This window comes from Mobula birostris, chromosome 1 (genome assembly GCF_030028105.1).
Source record: "Mobula birostris isolate sMobBir1 chromosome 1, sMobBir1.hap1, whole genome shotgun sequence".
Lineage (NCBI taxonomy): Eukaryota > Metazoa > Chordata > Chondrichthyes > Myliobatiformes > Myliobatidae > Mobula > Mobula birostris.
The window spans coordinates 76,343,753-76,357,210 of record NC_092370.1 but is presented as its reverse complement, the minus strand read 5'-3'; the positions used below and the strand labels follow the sequence as shown (position 1 = coordinate 76,357,210).

Below are 13,458 nucleotides of genomic sequence, written 5' to 3'. Positions count from 1 at the left end.
CTCACAGCTAACACTGCCGCCCAGCTTCCTGTCATCCGCAAACTTGGAGATGCTGCATTTAATTCCCTCATCCAAGTCATTAATATATATTGTAAACAACTGGGGTCCCAGCACTGAGCCTTGCGGTACCCCACTAGTCACTGCCTGCCATTCTGAAAAGGTCCCGTTTATTCCCACTCTTTGCTTCCTGTCTGCTAACCAATTCTCTATCCACATCAATACCTTACCCCCAATACCATGTGCTTTAAGTTTGCACACTAATCTCCTGTGTGGGACCTTGTCAAAAGCCTTTTGAAAATCCAAATATATCACATCCACTGGTTCTCCCCTACCCACTCTACTAGTTACATCCTCAAAAAATTCTATGAGATTTGTCAGACATGATTTTCCTTTCACAAATCCATGCTGACTTTGTCCGATGATTTCACTGCTTTCCAAATGTGCTGTTATCACATCTTTGATAACTGACTCCAGCAGTTTCCCCACCACCGACGTTAGGCTAACCGGTCTATAATTCCCCGGTTTCTCTCTCCCTCCTTTTTTAAAAAGTGGGGTTACATTAGCCACCCTCCAATCCTCAGGAACTAGTCCAGCATCTAATGAGTTTTGAAAAATTATCACTAATGCATCCACTATTTCTTGGGCTACTTCCTTAAGCACTCTGGGACGCAGACCATCTGGCCCTGGGGATTTATCTGCCTTTAATCCCTTCAATTTACCCAACACCACTTCTCTACTAACATGTATTTCGCTCAGTTCCTCCATCTCACTGGACCCTCTGTCCCCTACTATTTCTGGAAGATTATTTATGTCCTCCTTAGTGAAGACAGAGCCAAAGTAATTATTCAATTGGTCTGCCATGTCCTTGCTCCCCATAATCAATTCACCTATTTCTGTCTGTAGGGAACCTACATTTGTCTTTACCAGTCTTTTCCTTTTTACATATCTATAAAAGCTTTTACAGTCAGTAAACTTCAGGTTCGTGCACTTCAGGATGGGGAAGTCAGGAGAATACACACCAGTTCTCATCGAAGGGTCAACAGTGGAAGAAGTGAGCAGCTTCAAGTTCTTGAACATTAACATCTTAGAGGATCTATCCAGGGCCAACATATGATTGCAATCACCAGCAGCTCTTCTTCATGAGGAGTGTGAGAAGATTTGGGATGTCACCAAAGCCTCTTACAAATCACCAGCTGGTATGGAAGCTCCAATGCCCAGGATCACTGGAGACTGTCGAGGGTTGTAGTCTCAGCTGACTCTATCATGGGCACCACCCTCCCCTCCAACATAAACATCAAGAAGCCATGCCTCAAGAAGGCAGCATCCATCACTGAAGACCCTCACCATCCTTAAGATGCAACACACACACAACATGCTGGAGGAACTCAGCAGGCCAGGCAATATCTATGGAAAGGAGTGCAGTCGATGTTTCGGGCCGAGACCCTTCATCATTGAGATCCTTCCAGTCTTGATGTAGGGTCTCGGCCCGAAAAATTGACTGTTGCTCTGTTGCCTGCTGAGTTCCTCCAGCATTTTTTTGTGTGTTGCTTGGATTTCCAGCATCTGCAGATTTTCTCATGTTTGCCATCCTGAAGATGCACTTTTCTCATCACTACCGTCAAGCAGGAGGTACAGGATTCTGAAGACCCACATTCAATAATTCAGCAACAGCTTCCCCTCTGCCATCAGATTTCCGAATGATCTGTCAACCAATGAACACCACCTCATTATTCGTAATTTACACTACTTATTTGTTTTCGTAACTTAGTCATTTTTAAAATCTTGGACTGTACTGTTGCCACAAAACAAAAAAAAATCACGATATATGTCAGTGATAATAAACCTGATTCTGAGATGCTGCCTCATCTGTTAAATTCTTCCAGCATTTTGTATATGTCCATTATCTGCAGGCTCTCTTGTCTGACAATAATAAAATCAATTTAGCAAAAAATGGCCGTGCAAAACTCTGTCAGTGCCTTTGCAATGGCTTCACTCGGGCACCACAGTGCGCGGATTGTCCCTGCTTCGAACTGCGGGGGTTTGCCTTTACCAAAGAGCGCAAGAGGCTGGAGCCAGTCCGCGGTTTGTCCTCTGCCGCTCTCGGTTCCGCCCAGAGACAGGAACACCCCCGGGATCCCCGCTCGTCAGATTGTTACAGTGCGGTCACGCGCTCCCGAGCGAGCTCTCCATTGGAAGCCGGGTCGGCCACCACCGCCCAGCCGCTCCTCTGTGTCCAGGTACCCGCACCCGACTCGGTGTTGCTGCAAATATTATATTCTTAAGCGAGGACGAAAAGTAACCGTATTGAACGGCATAGAATCAGGTCCGATGCTCGAGTTTAAGACGTGTCATTGTATTGTAACGGGGTTCCAGAGTCGTGACTATAAACTTTGTAGGAGTCGTATGTAATTTTTGTTTCTTTGCGTTGAAGCCTAGTTTTTTGTCTGGTGCCTACTGCGTCTCTTACTACGTTATCTTCACTTGCTTCTGTCCCTGCGCTGTTTTAATGTCGCTTGCATTTTTTTTCCCCACTTCACACGAGAATGAATAGGGAAGATGTTTCTGTAAATGTTCACGAGGGTGGCGCGGTGCTTTCATCAAACTAAGGGCGAGCTTGCTTAGTCTTCCAAAACGTGACCGGGTTCGGAGTGCAAACGATGGTGTGTGGAAGTCAAGAACCTCGTTGTGTGCCTGTCGTGTCCAACTACACCAGGCGCTGGAAGTTATTGCAACATGAGGCACTTGTACAAATTTACCGGACTGGTTCTCCAGAGAATGAACGGAATTTTACACAAACTCCCAACTAAACCAGTAAAGCTAGACCCAGAACCTGGTCACTACTCTTTCATTCTTATCTACTTAATGATCTAGGAGGAATTTGTGCATAACCTGGCAAAAATGTTGAAGTCCCAGGAAATGTATCAATAAGCTTGAAAGAGTGCAGAGAAAACTTACAAGGATATTGCTGGGGTCTGGACCTGAGTTCGAGGGCAAGGTTAGGACTTCCCAGGAGAATGAGGAAAGAGCTAGAGGTATACGAAATTATGAAGGGTGTAGATAGGGTGAAGGCATGCTGGCTTTGCCCCTCTGGTTCATTGAGACTCGAACTAGAGGTCATGGGTTTAGAGTGAAAGCTGAAATATTTAAGGAGAATGAGGGTGGGGGACATTCACTCAGAAGGATGGTAAAGGTTGGTGAAAGTGGTAGATGTGGGTTCAATTGTAACAGGAGAAACTTGGATAGGTACATGGATGGGAGGGGTTTCTGGGGACATGGTCTGGAGGGGAGGGGTTTGTAGGGGCATGTTCTGGATGGGAAGGGTTTGTAGGGACGTGGTCTGGATGGGAGGGTTTGTAGGGACGTGGTCTGGATGGGAGGGAGGGTTTGTAGGGACGTGGTCTGGATGGGGGGAGTTTGTAGGGACGTGGTCTGGATGGGAGGGAGGGTTTGTAGGGACGTGGTCTGGATGGGAGGGAGGGTTTGTAGGGACGTGGTCTGGATGGGGGGTTTGTAGGGGCGTGGTCCGGATGGGAGGGGAGGGGTTTGTAGGAACGTGGTCTGGATGGGGAGGTTTGTAGGGACGTGGTCTGGATGGGGGGAGGGGTTTGTAGGGACGTGGTCTGGATGGGAGGGAGGGTTTGTAGGGACGTGGTCTGGACGGGAGGGGAGGGGTTTGTAGGGACGTGGTCTGGATGGGAGGGAGGGTTTGTAGGGACGTGGTCTGGACGGGAGGGGTGGGGTTTCTGGGGACATGGTCTGGAGGGGAGGGGTTTGTAGGGGCATGTTCTGGATGGGAAGGGTTTGTAGGGACGTGGTCTGGATGGGAGGGTTTGTAGGGACGTGGTCTGGATGGGAGGGTTTGTAGGGACGTGGTCTGGATGGGAGGGAGGGTTTGTAGGGACGTGGTCTGGATGGGGGGAGTTTGTAGGGACGTGGTCTGGATGGGAGGGAGGGTTTGTAGGGACGTGGTCTGGATGGGAGGGAGGGTTTGTAGGGACGTGGTCTGGATGGGGGGTTTGTAGGGGCGTGGTCCGGATGGGAGGGGAGGGGTTTGTAGGAACGTGGTCTGGATGGGGAGGTTTGTAGGGACGTGGTCTGGATGGGGGGAGGGGTTTGTAGGGACGTGGTCTGGATGGGAGGGAGGGTTTGTAGGGACGTGGTCTGGACGGGAGGGGAGGGGTTTGTAGGGACGTGGTCTGGATGGGAGGGAGGGTTTGTAGGGACGTGGTCTGGACGGGAGGGGTGGGGTTTGTAGGGACGTGGTCTGGACGGGAGGGGAGGGGTTTGTAGGGACGTGGTCTGGACGGGAGGGTTTGTAGGGATGTGGTCTAGCTAGGAGGGAGGGTTTGTAGGGACGTGGTCTGTATGAGGGGAGGGGTTTGTAGGAACGTGGTCTGGATGGGGAGGTTTGTAGGGACGTGGTCTGGATGGGGGGAGGGGTTTGTAGGGACGTGGTCTGGATGGGAGGGAGGGTTTGTAGGGACGTGGTCTGGATGGGGGGAGGGGTTTGTAGGGACGTGGTCTGGATGGGAGGGTTTGTAGGGACGTGGTCTGGATGGGAGGGTTTGTAGGGACGTGGTCTGTATGAGGGGAGGGGTTTGTAGGGACGTGGTCGTGATGGGAGGGTTTGTAGGGACGTGGTCTGGATGGGGGGAGTTTGTAGGGACGTGGTCCGGATGGGAGGGAGGGTTTGTAGGGACGTGGTCTGGATGGGAGGTTTGTAGGGGCGTGGTCCGGATGGGAGGGGAGGGGTTTGTAGGAATGTGGTCTGGATGGGGAGGTTTGTAGGGATGTGGTCTGGATGGGGGCGAGGGGTTTGTAGGGACGTGGTCCGGATGGAAGGGGAGGGGTTTGTAGGGACGTGGTCCGGATGGGAAGGGAGGGGATTGTAGGGACGTGGTCCGGATGGGAGGGGAGGGGTTTGTAGGGACGTGGTCCGGATGGGAGGGGAGGGGTTTGTAGGGACGTGGTCCGGATGGGAGGGGAGGGGTTTGTAGGGACGTGGTCCGGATGGGAGGGGAGGGGTTTGTAGGGACGTGGTCCGGATGGGAGGGGAGGGGTTTGTAGGGACGTGGTCCGGATGGGAGGGGAGGGGTTTGTAGGGAGGTGGTCTGGATGTGAATGGTTTGTGGAGACGTGGTCCGGATGGAAGGGGAGGGGTTTGTAGGGACGTGGTCTGGATGGGGAGGGGTTTGTAGAGACGTGGTCTAGATGGGTGGGTTTGTAGAGACGTGGTCTGGATGGGAGGGTTTGTAGGGATGTGGTCTGGATGGGGGGGGGATTTGTAGAGACGTTGTCTGGATGGGAAGGGTTAGTAGGGTCGTGGTCTGTGTGCTAGTAGATGGAACTAGGCAGAAAACCAGATCAGCATTGTCTAGATGAGCTGAAGGGCCTCTTTCTGTGCTGCTTATAGACTCTAGTAGGGTTGCTCAGATAAGTCAAACAACGGCTTATGTACTCTATCCGGTGTCTTTGTGATAGTGATTTCTCTTTCAAATACCCTGGTGGTTAAACACAATGGAAATTCCTAAGGTCAAATTTGGGTCCAAATTTGTCTTTACCTTGTCGGGCCTCTATGCAACCTCTTTCCCAGACCACATTTAGCACCCACTGTCCAGAGGGTGAAAGGACATAGTCTTTTTCCCAGGGGAAGTAGTTGGCTGCTAATATAAGGGGCATAGGTTTAAGGTCAGAGGTGGGAGATTTAAAGGGATGTCAGTGCAGTTTCTTCACACGAAGGTTGGTGTACATTTGGAATGAGCTGCCGGAAATAGTAATGGACGAGGCAGATACAGCACATTAGCAACATTTTAAAAAAATCTGATAAGTATATGGATAAGAGAGGTTTAGAGGGCTATGGGCCAATTGCAGGCAGATGGGACTAGCTCACTGGGCAGCATAGTAGGCATGGACTAGTTGGGCTGAAGGGCCTCTGCCATTCTCTGACTTTGTGATCTTGTATACCTCTATCAGTTCACCCCTCAAACTCCTACATTCCAGGAAATCAAGTATTAGTGTGTGCAATCTCTTCTTGTCATGAGGGCCCCCACGTCTGGGCAACAAACTGGTAAATTCTTTCTGCACTCTAGATCTGGGAGGGTGTTGGTGGGAATCTGGGGAGAATAAAATGGGGTTAATGTAGGGTTGGTGTAAATGGGTGTTTGATGGTTGGCAGAGATGTGTAGGGCTGTTTCCCTGCTGTGTGACTATCATTAACAGTGACCATGTCAAACAATCAGATTGTTGTGAAAACACACCTGGTGCCATGATGTTCTTCGGAGTGAGAAAGCTACTCTCTACCTGGTCTGGACATGTCACACCAGACCCACCAATATGCTTGAATCCTAACAGCCTGTTCAGCCTGGGACACTGTAATGGATAATATTGGTGTATCACCAACTAATAAAAATGGATAAGTTCACTCAGGCCAAACCCAAGCGTCAGGTAGTCGCACACACAAAATGTTGGAGGAACTCAGCAGGCCAGGCAGCATTGAGGGGGAAAAAGTACAGTCAACTTTTTGGGCCAAGACCCTTTGGCAGGATTGGAGGAAAAAAAGATGAGTAGATTTAAAAGGTGGGGGAGAAAAGAGAGAAACGCAAGCTGATCGGTGAAATTGGGATGGGGAGGGATGAAGTAAAGAGAGTAACGGGTCTGGGTAAGCGCGTGGTTGAAGAGTCGGAGAGCAGCTGAGATCACAGAGGGGAAGCAGTGAAAAAGTTTCACTGAACTCCTGTCGAAGGGAAGGTTTAAACTTCTTCAAGGTAGGTATCCCTGGAAGAGACTTCACAGTATAGTAATCCAATCACAAACGAGAAAATCTGCAGACACGGGAAATTCAAGCAACGTGCAAAAAATGCTGGAGGAACTCAGCAGGCTAGGTAGCATCTTTTTTTCCCTCCAGTCCTGCCAAAAGGTCTCGGTCCGAAATGTCGACTGTACTTTTTTCCATTGATGCTGCCTGGCCTGCTGAGTTCCTCCAGCATTTTGTGTGCGTTGCTTGGATTCTCAGCATCTGCAGATTTTCTCTTGCTTGTCATCAGGTAGTTGGTTATTATTGTCATAGGTACTGAGATAGAGTGAAAAGCTTTTGTTTTGCATGCCATCTGCACTGGTCTTTCCATCTATTAGAACATTGAGGTAAACAGAATATGGAGTTTTTGATACAGAGGAAGTGCAGTGCAGGCAGATGCAAGGTCAGTGACAGGGTAGATCAAGAGTTAATTTTTACCATCAGAGAGATCCATTCATGCAACTTCTTTGAGGTCACCTTTCATTCTCCTGTGCTCCAAGAAATAAAGATGCAGGGTTGCCAATCTTTGCCTATTACTCATTTCCTCTTTTGAAATTGGTTTATTATTGTCACATGTACCAACATTCAGTGAAAAGCTCGAGCAAGACACACAACATGATGGGGGAAACTCGACAAGTCAGGCTGCATCTGTGAAGGGAAATAAATGGTTGATGTTTTGGGCTGTGACCCTTCATCAGGACTGGAAAGAAAGGGGGTAAAAGCCAGATTAAGAAGGGAGAGGGATGAGTACAAACTAGCAGGTGACAGGTGAAACAAGAGGAAGGTGGGTGGGTAGGGAAGGAAGAATGATATAAGGAGCAGGGAGGTGAGAGTTGGAAGAGATAATGGGGTGAAGGCCAAGGAATCTGCTAGGAGAGAGCAGTGGACCATGGAAGAAAGGGGAGGGGGGGAACCAGAGGAAAGTGATAAGCAGGTGAGAAGAAGAAAAGGGGTATGACAGTAACCAGAGTGCAAAATGGAAAAAGGGAAGAGTGAGGGGGAGAAATTACCATAAACTGGAGAAATCAACGTTCATGTTAACAGATTGGAGGCTACCCATGTGGAATATGAGGTGTTGCTGTTCCACCCTAAGTATGGCCTCATCATGGTAGTACAGTAGGCCATGGACAGAAATGTGAGAATGGGAATGGAAAGTTGAATTGAAATGGGTGACCTGGATTGCATGCCCTTCATTACAGATCAAATTGTTACACAGTGCATTGATGTAGAACAAGGGGAAATAATAATAGAATGCAGATGTCAGTGTAACAGTTTCAGAAAAAGAGCAGTGCAGGTAAATAATGTGAGATCAAAATGAGGTAATTTGTGAGGTCAAGAGTCCATCTTAACATAATAGGGAACCATTCAGTAGTTATATAACTGCAGAATAGAAGCTTGTCCTTGAGCCCAGTGGTAAGTGTACCTTCTGCTCATTGAGAAGACACAATGACCGAGGTGGGTAGGGTCTTTGATTACGAGGCAGTGACAAGTGTAGTCAGAGTATTTGGAGGAGGGGCTGGTGTGTGTGATGTGTTGATACAAATATTCACAAAGAATGCGTAAGCAATAGATTAAGTAAATGTGGAAATCTCCAATGTGGAACAATATAGCTCTGGAGTACAGCTTGTAAAAGAAAACAAAATTAGAACAAAAAGACAAGGTCCATTATAGTGGAGAGTGGTCTTAGAGATGCTGTACTTTAATAATTAGGATTATGCAGGTTGGTTCAAGAAGTGAATGGTTGAAGGGAAATAGCTGTTCTTGAACCTGGTTGTGTGGGTCTTCTGGCCTCTGATCTCAAAGTTCAAAGTAAAGTTATTATCAAAGAACATAGATGTCACAAGATACAACCCTGAGGTTAATTTTCTTACAGGCATACTCAATGACCATAATAGAATCAAGGAAAGACTGCACAAACAGGGCAGATAACCAGTGTGTGAAAGACAACAAACTGTGCAAATGTAGAAAGATATGATAATAAATAAGTAAGCAATAAATATCGAGAACATGAGATGAAAAGTCCTTGAGAGTGAATCCATAGGTTGTGGGAACAGTTCAGTAATGGGGCGAGTGAAGTCATCATCTCTGGTTCAGGAGCCTGATGTTTGAGGGGTAGTAACTGTTCTTGAATCTGGTGGTGTGAGTCCTGAAGCTCCTGTACCTTCCTCTTGATGGCAGCAGCGAGAAGAAAGCATGTCCTGGGTGGTGGGGGTCCCTGATGATGGATGCTGTTTTGCTGCGATAATGTTCTGTGTAGATGTGCTCAAAGGTGGGAAGGGCTTGACCTGTGATGGACTGGGCCATATCCACTATTTTTTGTAGGATTTTCCATTCAAGGGCATTGGTGATCCATACCAAATGTTGATGCAGTCAGTCAATATACTCTCCACCACACATCTATAAAAGTTTGGCAGAGTTTCAGATGTCATGTTAAATCTTTGCAAACTTGCATGCTGGGCCCAGGACAGGTCCTCTGAAATTATAACACTGAGAAATTTAAAGTTGCTGACCCTCTCCACCTCTGATCCCTCAATGAGGACTGGCTCCTGGACCTTCGGTTTCCTCCTCCTGAGATCAATAATCAGCTCCTTGGTCTTGCTGACATTGAGTGGGAGATTGTTGTTGTAGCACCACTCATACAGATTTTCAATCTCCCCCCAATATGCTGATTTATCACCACTTTTGATTAAGCCTATGACAGTGGTGTTGTCAGCAAACTTAAATATGGCATTGGAACTGTGCTTACCCTCATAGTCTTCAGTTTAAAGTGAGTAGAGAAGGGTCAAAGCACACAGCCTTGTGGTGTACCATGCTGATGGAGATCGTGGAGAAGGTGTTGTTGCCAATCTGAATTGACTGGGGTCCACAAGTAATTAAAATGAGGATCCAATTGCACAAGGAGGTATTGAGGCAATTGATTGGTTTTGAGGGCATGATAGTATTGAACGCTAATCGAGAAAGAGCATCATGATATACACATCCTTGCTGTCAAGATGTTCTAGGGTTGAGTGAAAAGCAATGAAATGGTGTCTGCTGTGGACCTGTAGCTCCAGTGGGCAAATTGGAGCAGATCCAAGTGGGTTTACAGGCAGACGTAGATACGCTTCATCACTAACCTCCTAAAACACGTCATCACTGTGGACATAAGTGCTTGCTGGACGATAATCATTGAGGCAGGTTACCATGTTCTTCTTAGACACCAGTATAATTGAAGCCTATTTGAAGCAGGTGTGTACCTTGGAGTGCCAGAGTGAGAGGTTAAAGATCTTAGTGAACGCTCCAGCCAGTTGATCAGCATGGGTATTTTGTACTCAGCCAGGTATCCTATCTGGGCTGGATGCTTTCCATGGGTTCGCCCTGCTGAACAATGCTCTCATGTTGGCCTCAGACTGGAATCACAGGAGTACTGGAGATTGGGAGTTCGCGGTGGTTCCTCCGTGTTTTGAATGTCAAAGCGAGCATTAAGATCATCTGGAAACAAAGCCCTGTTGCCACCTATATTGCTTGATTTATCTTTGAAAGAGGTGATAGTATTCAAGCCCTGCCACAGCTGTTGAGTATCCTTCAGTAATCAAGCTTTATGTGGAATTGCTACTTTGCCCATGAGATGGCTTTCTGGAGACTATATCTGGACCTCTTGTACTTTTCTTGGTTGCCAGACTTGATTGCCTCCTGCATTATGGTACCTGCGAGTAGATGGCTTGGTTGGGTTGATGGATGTTGCCGCCTTGAGACAGCGCCTCCTGTGGATACTACTGATAGTGGGGTGGGATGTGCCTGTGATGTATTGGGCAGGCCACTTCTCTCTACTCCTGGTCTCTGTGTTCCTTAAAAACAAAAACAACCATGCCTTGTAAATCTTATTTAAAATTGACCCTTTGCCCTCTTCTATTTGGCATTTCTACCTTGGGGTATGGAGAGCTATCTCTGCTTATCAATGCCTCTCATAATTTTATATATTTCTATCAGGAATTAAATTACTAGGAACAATTAAACTCCAACAGGGAGAAACTCTATCTTTGGCCAAGGGTAAATCTCAGTGCTAGTAATTTAACCTTATCAGACAGTTAAAAGAAAATTAAAATATTTGGGTGAATTGCTCCTTGACAAGCTGAGTCCAAATTTGGGCAGCTCTAAGCCATTTTCAGGCCCTTTGTGTTGACACAGAGACACCTGGAGATGCTTGTGTGAGGAATACGGAAAATATAGCAGCATTTTCCTGACATCCTTGATAGGAGTTCCAAGTGAGAGGGTGAAGTTCTAAAGGGGATCTGAGGGGAGCATGAGTGCTTGATGTCTGGAGTGCATTGCTGGAAGAATTAGTGGATTTGGATAGAAAGTAAATTTAGTGTCTAAGTTCAGTACATATATGTTACCCTAAGATTCATTTTCTTACAGGTATTCACAGTAAATACAAAGAAACACTATACAATCAATGAAAAACAGCACACAAGACGGACAAACAACCGATGTGCATAAAACAACAATCTGCGCTAATAAAAAAGAATATGAAAGCAGAGAATATAATAAGTAAATAAACTATAATATCAAGAACATGAGATGGAGTCCTTGAAATTGAGTCCATAGGCTCTGGGAACAACTCAGTACTGAGGTGAGTAAAATTATCCCCTCTGGTTCAAGAGCCTGACGGTTGAAGAGTAATAACTGTTCCTGCACCTGAGGCTCCTGTACTTCCTTCCAACACTACAAAAAGTTTATTATCATCAGCATATGTATTCCCAGGGCGCAAATGCCATGACACTTAGCTTTTTGCGGTACAGTACATTATGAAGTGCAAACCATAATTTATGTAAATTTAAGTTAACATATTATGCATAACTTACACAATAGAATCACAACAATAACCATAATGACCGAAGCAAGTTATAGGAAATATTGTCTAAGGAGGTGTTAGGGTTTTTCAGGTGGATTCAAGAACCTGATAGCAGTGGGAAGAAGCTGTTGTTGAATCTTGAGTGGGTCTTAGGTTCCTGTACATCCTGCCTGATGGCAGCATCGAGAAGAGGGTGCGGGCCAGACGTTGGAGGTCTGTGATAATGGACATTGCTCTTGTGTACATCCTGTGTTGGGGAGAGCTGTTCTTGGGGTGGAATTGCCTGAGTCCACCGTCTCATGTTGGAGTGTGTTGGAGTTCCTGTGCCAGCTGTGAAGCAACTAGCCAGAATGCTCTTCACTATACAGCTTTAGAAGTTTGTAAGAGTTTTGGTGACATGCCAAATATCCTGAATCTCCTAAGGAAATATAAATGCCTGCACACCTTTTTCATAGTTGCATCTGCCATGGACCAAGGATGAGTCCTTCAAGATGCTGGCACCCAGGAACTTGAAGCTGCTCACCCTTCCCACTGCTGATTCTTCGATAAAGACTGGTGTGTTCCCCCTTCAACTTCCCCTTCCTGAAGTCACAAGCAGTTTCTTGGTTTGGCTGATATTCAGTTGGAGATGCTTGCGACACCATCAACCAGTTGCTCTATTTCACTCCTATACAGCTCCTTGTTGCTACCCGTGACTTGATTCTGCCAGTAACAGTGGCATCTTCGATGAATTTGTAGAAAGCAATTTGGAGCTGTGTTTAGCCTCATGTTCATGGGTATAGAGAGAACAGAAGAAGCGCATGGGCCTGTGGTGTTGCTGCGTTGGTGGTCAGTGAGGAGGAGATGAGGTTTCTGATTGTGCTGATTGAGATCTTCCAATGAGGAAGTCGAAGAGCCAATTGCAGAGGAGGGTTACAGGCCTTGTAGCTTGGTGATAAGTTCTGAGGGGTTGACAGTTTTGTCAGTGAACAGCAGCTTGTTCTGGTTGTCCAGATAATCCAGAGCAGAGTGGAGAGCCGGTTGGATAGTGTCTGCTGTAAACCTATCGCGGTGATAGGCAAATTGGAGTGGGATTCTGGGACATTTAGCGAAACATTTGTTCAAGCAAGGCAAAGAAGGTTATGGATTTAATGCAGGCAAACGGGATTAGTGTAGATGGGGAGTGGGGGGGGGGGAAGTAGGGGGTAGGGGAAGAATCACAGTTTTATCTGACAAAGGGGAAGAAGCTGTTCCTAAAAAGTTGTGGGCCTTCAGGCTCCTGTATCACATCCCTGATGGCTTGTCCCAGGTGGTGAGGGTCCTTAATGACAGATGTTGACTTCTTAAGGCACCGTTTCTTGAAGGTGTTTGTTTTAGTGGGAATGGTTGTGCCTGTGTTGGACTTGGCTGAGTCTACAAGCCACAGCAGCCTCTTGTGATCCTGTGCACTGGAGTCTCCGTTAGCAGACAGTGATGCAACCATTCAAGGTGCTCTCCACTCTACATTTATAGACACTTTTTTTGGAGTCCTTGGTGATGTACAAAATCTCCTCAAATTCCTAATGAAGTAGAGCCACTGATGTGCCTTCTTTGTGATTGCATCAGCATGTTGGGCCCAGGATAGATGCTGATGACAAGGAACTTGAGGCTCCTTCTCTTGTACTAATCCTTTCTGCCCCGACCCCTCATTGAGGATTATTGAGTGTTCTCCAGAGTTCCCCTTCTTGAAGGCCACCATCAAATCCTCAGTTTATACTGGCGCTGAGTGTGCAAATCAGCAGGATGGGCTGAAGGACCTGTTTCTGTGCTATTTTGCTCTGACTCCATGATAAACACCTCCTTCAGCCTCAAG

General features: G+C 46.9%; 1 protein-coding gene across 4 annotated transcripts in view; it reads left to right on the top strand.

The window, feature by feature from the left end:
* Window positions 1–2,165: 2,165 nt before the first annotated feature.
* The window catches only part of LOC140197511 (oxysterol-binding protein-related protein 1-like), a 344,662-nt gene continuing 333,369 nt past the window's right edge, over window positions 2,166–13,458 (top strand). For 3 of the 4 annotated variants that reach the window (XM_072257558.1, XM_072257530.1, XM_072257549.1), the window contains exons 1-2: window positions 2,205–2,323; window positions 11,192–11,405. The gene's annotated coding sequence lies outside the window, so the exon portion shown is untranslated. Of the gene's footprint in view, window positions 2,324–11,191; window positions 11,406–13,458 lie in introns of all 4 variants that reach the window. The other variant, XM_072257540.1, reaches the window with a different exon arrangement.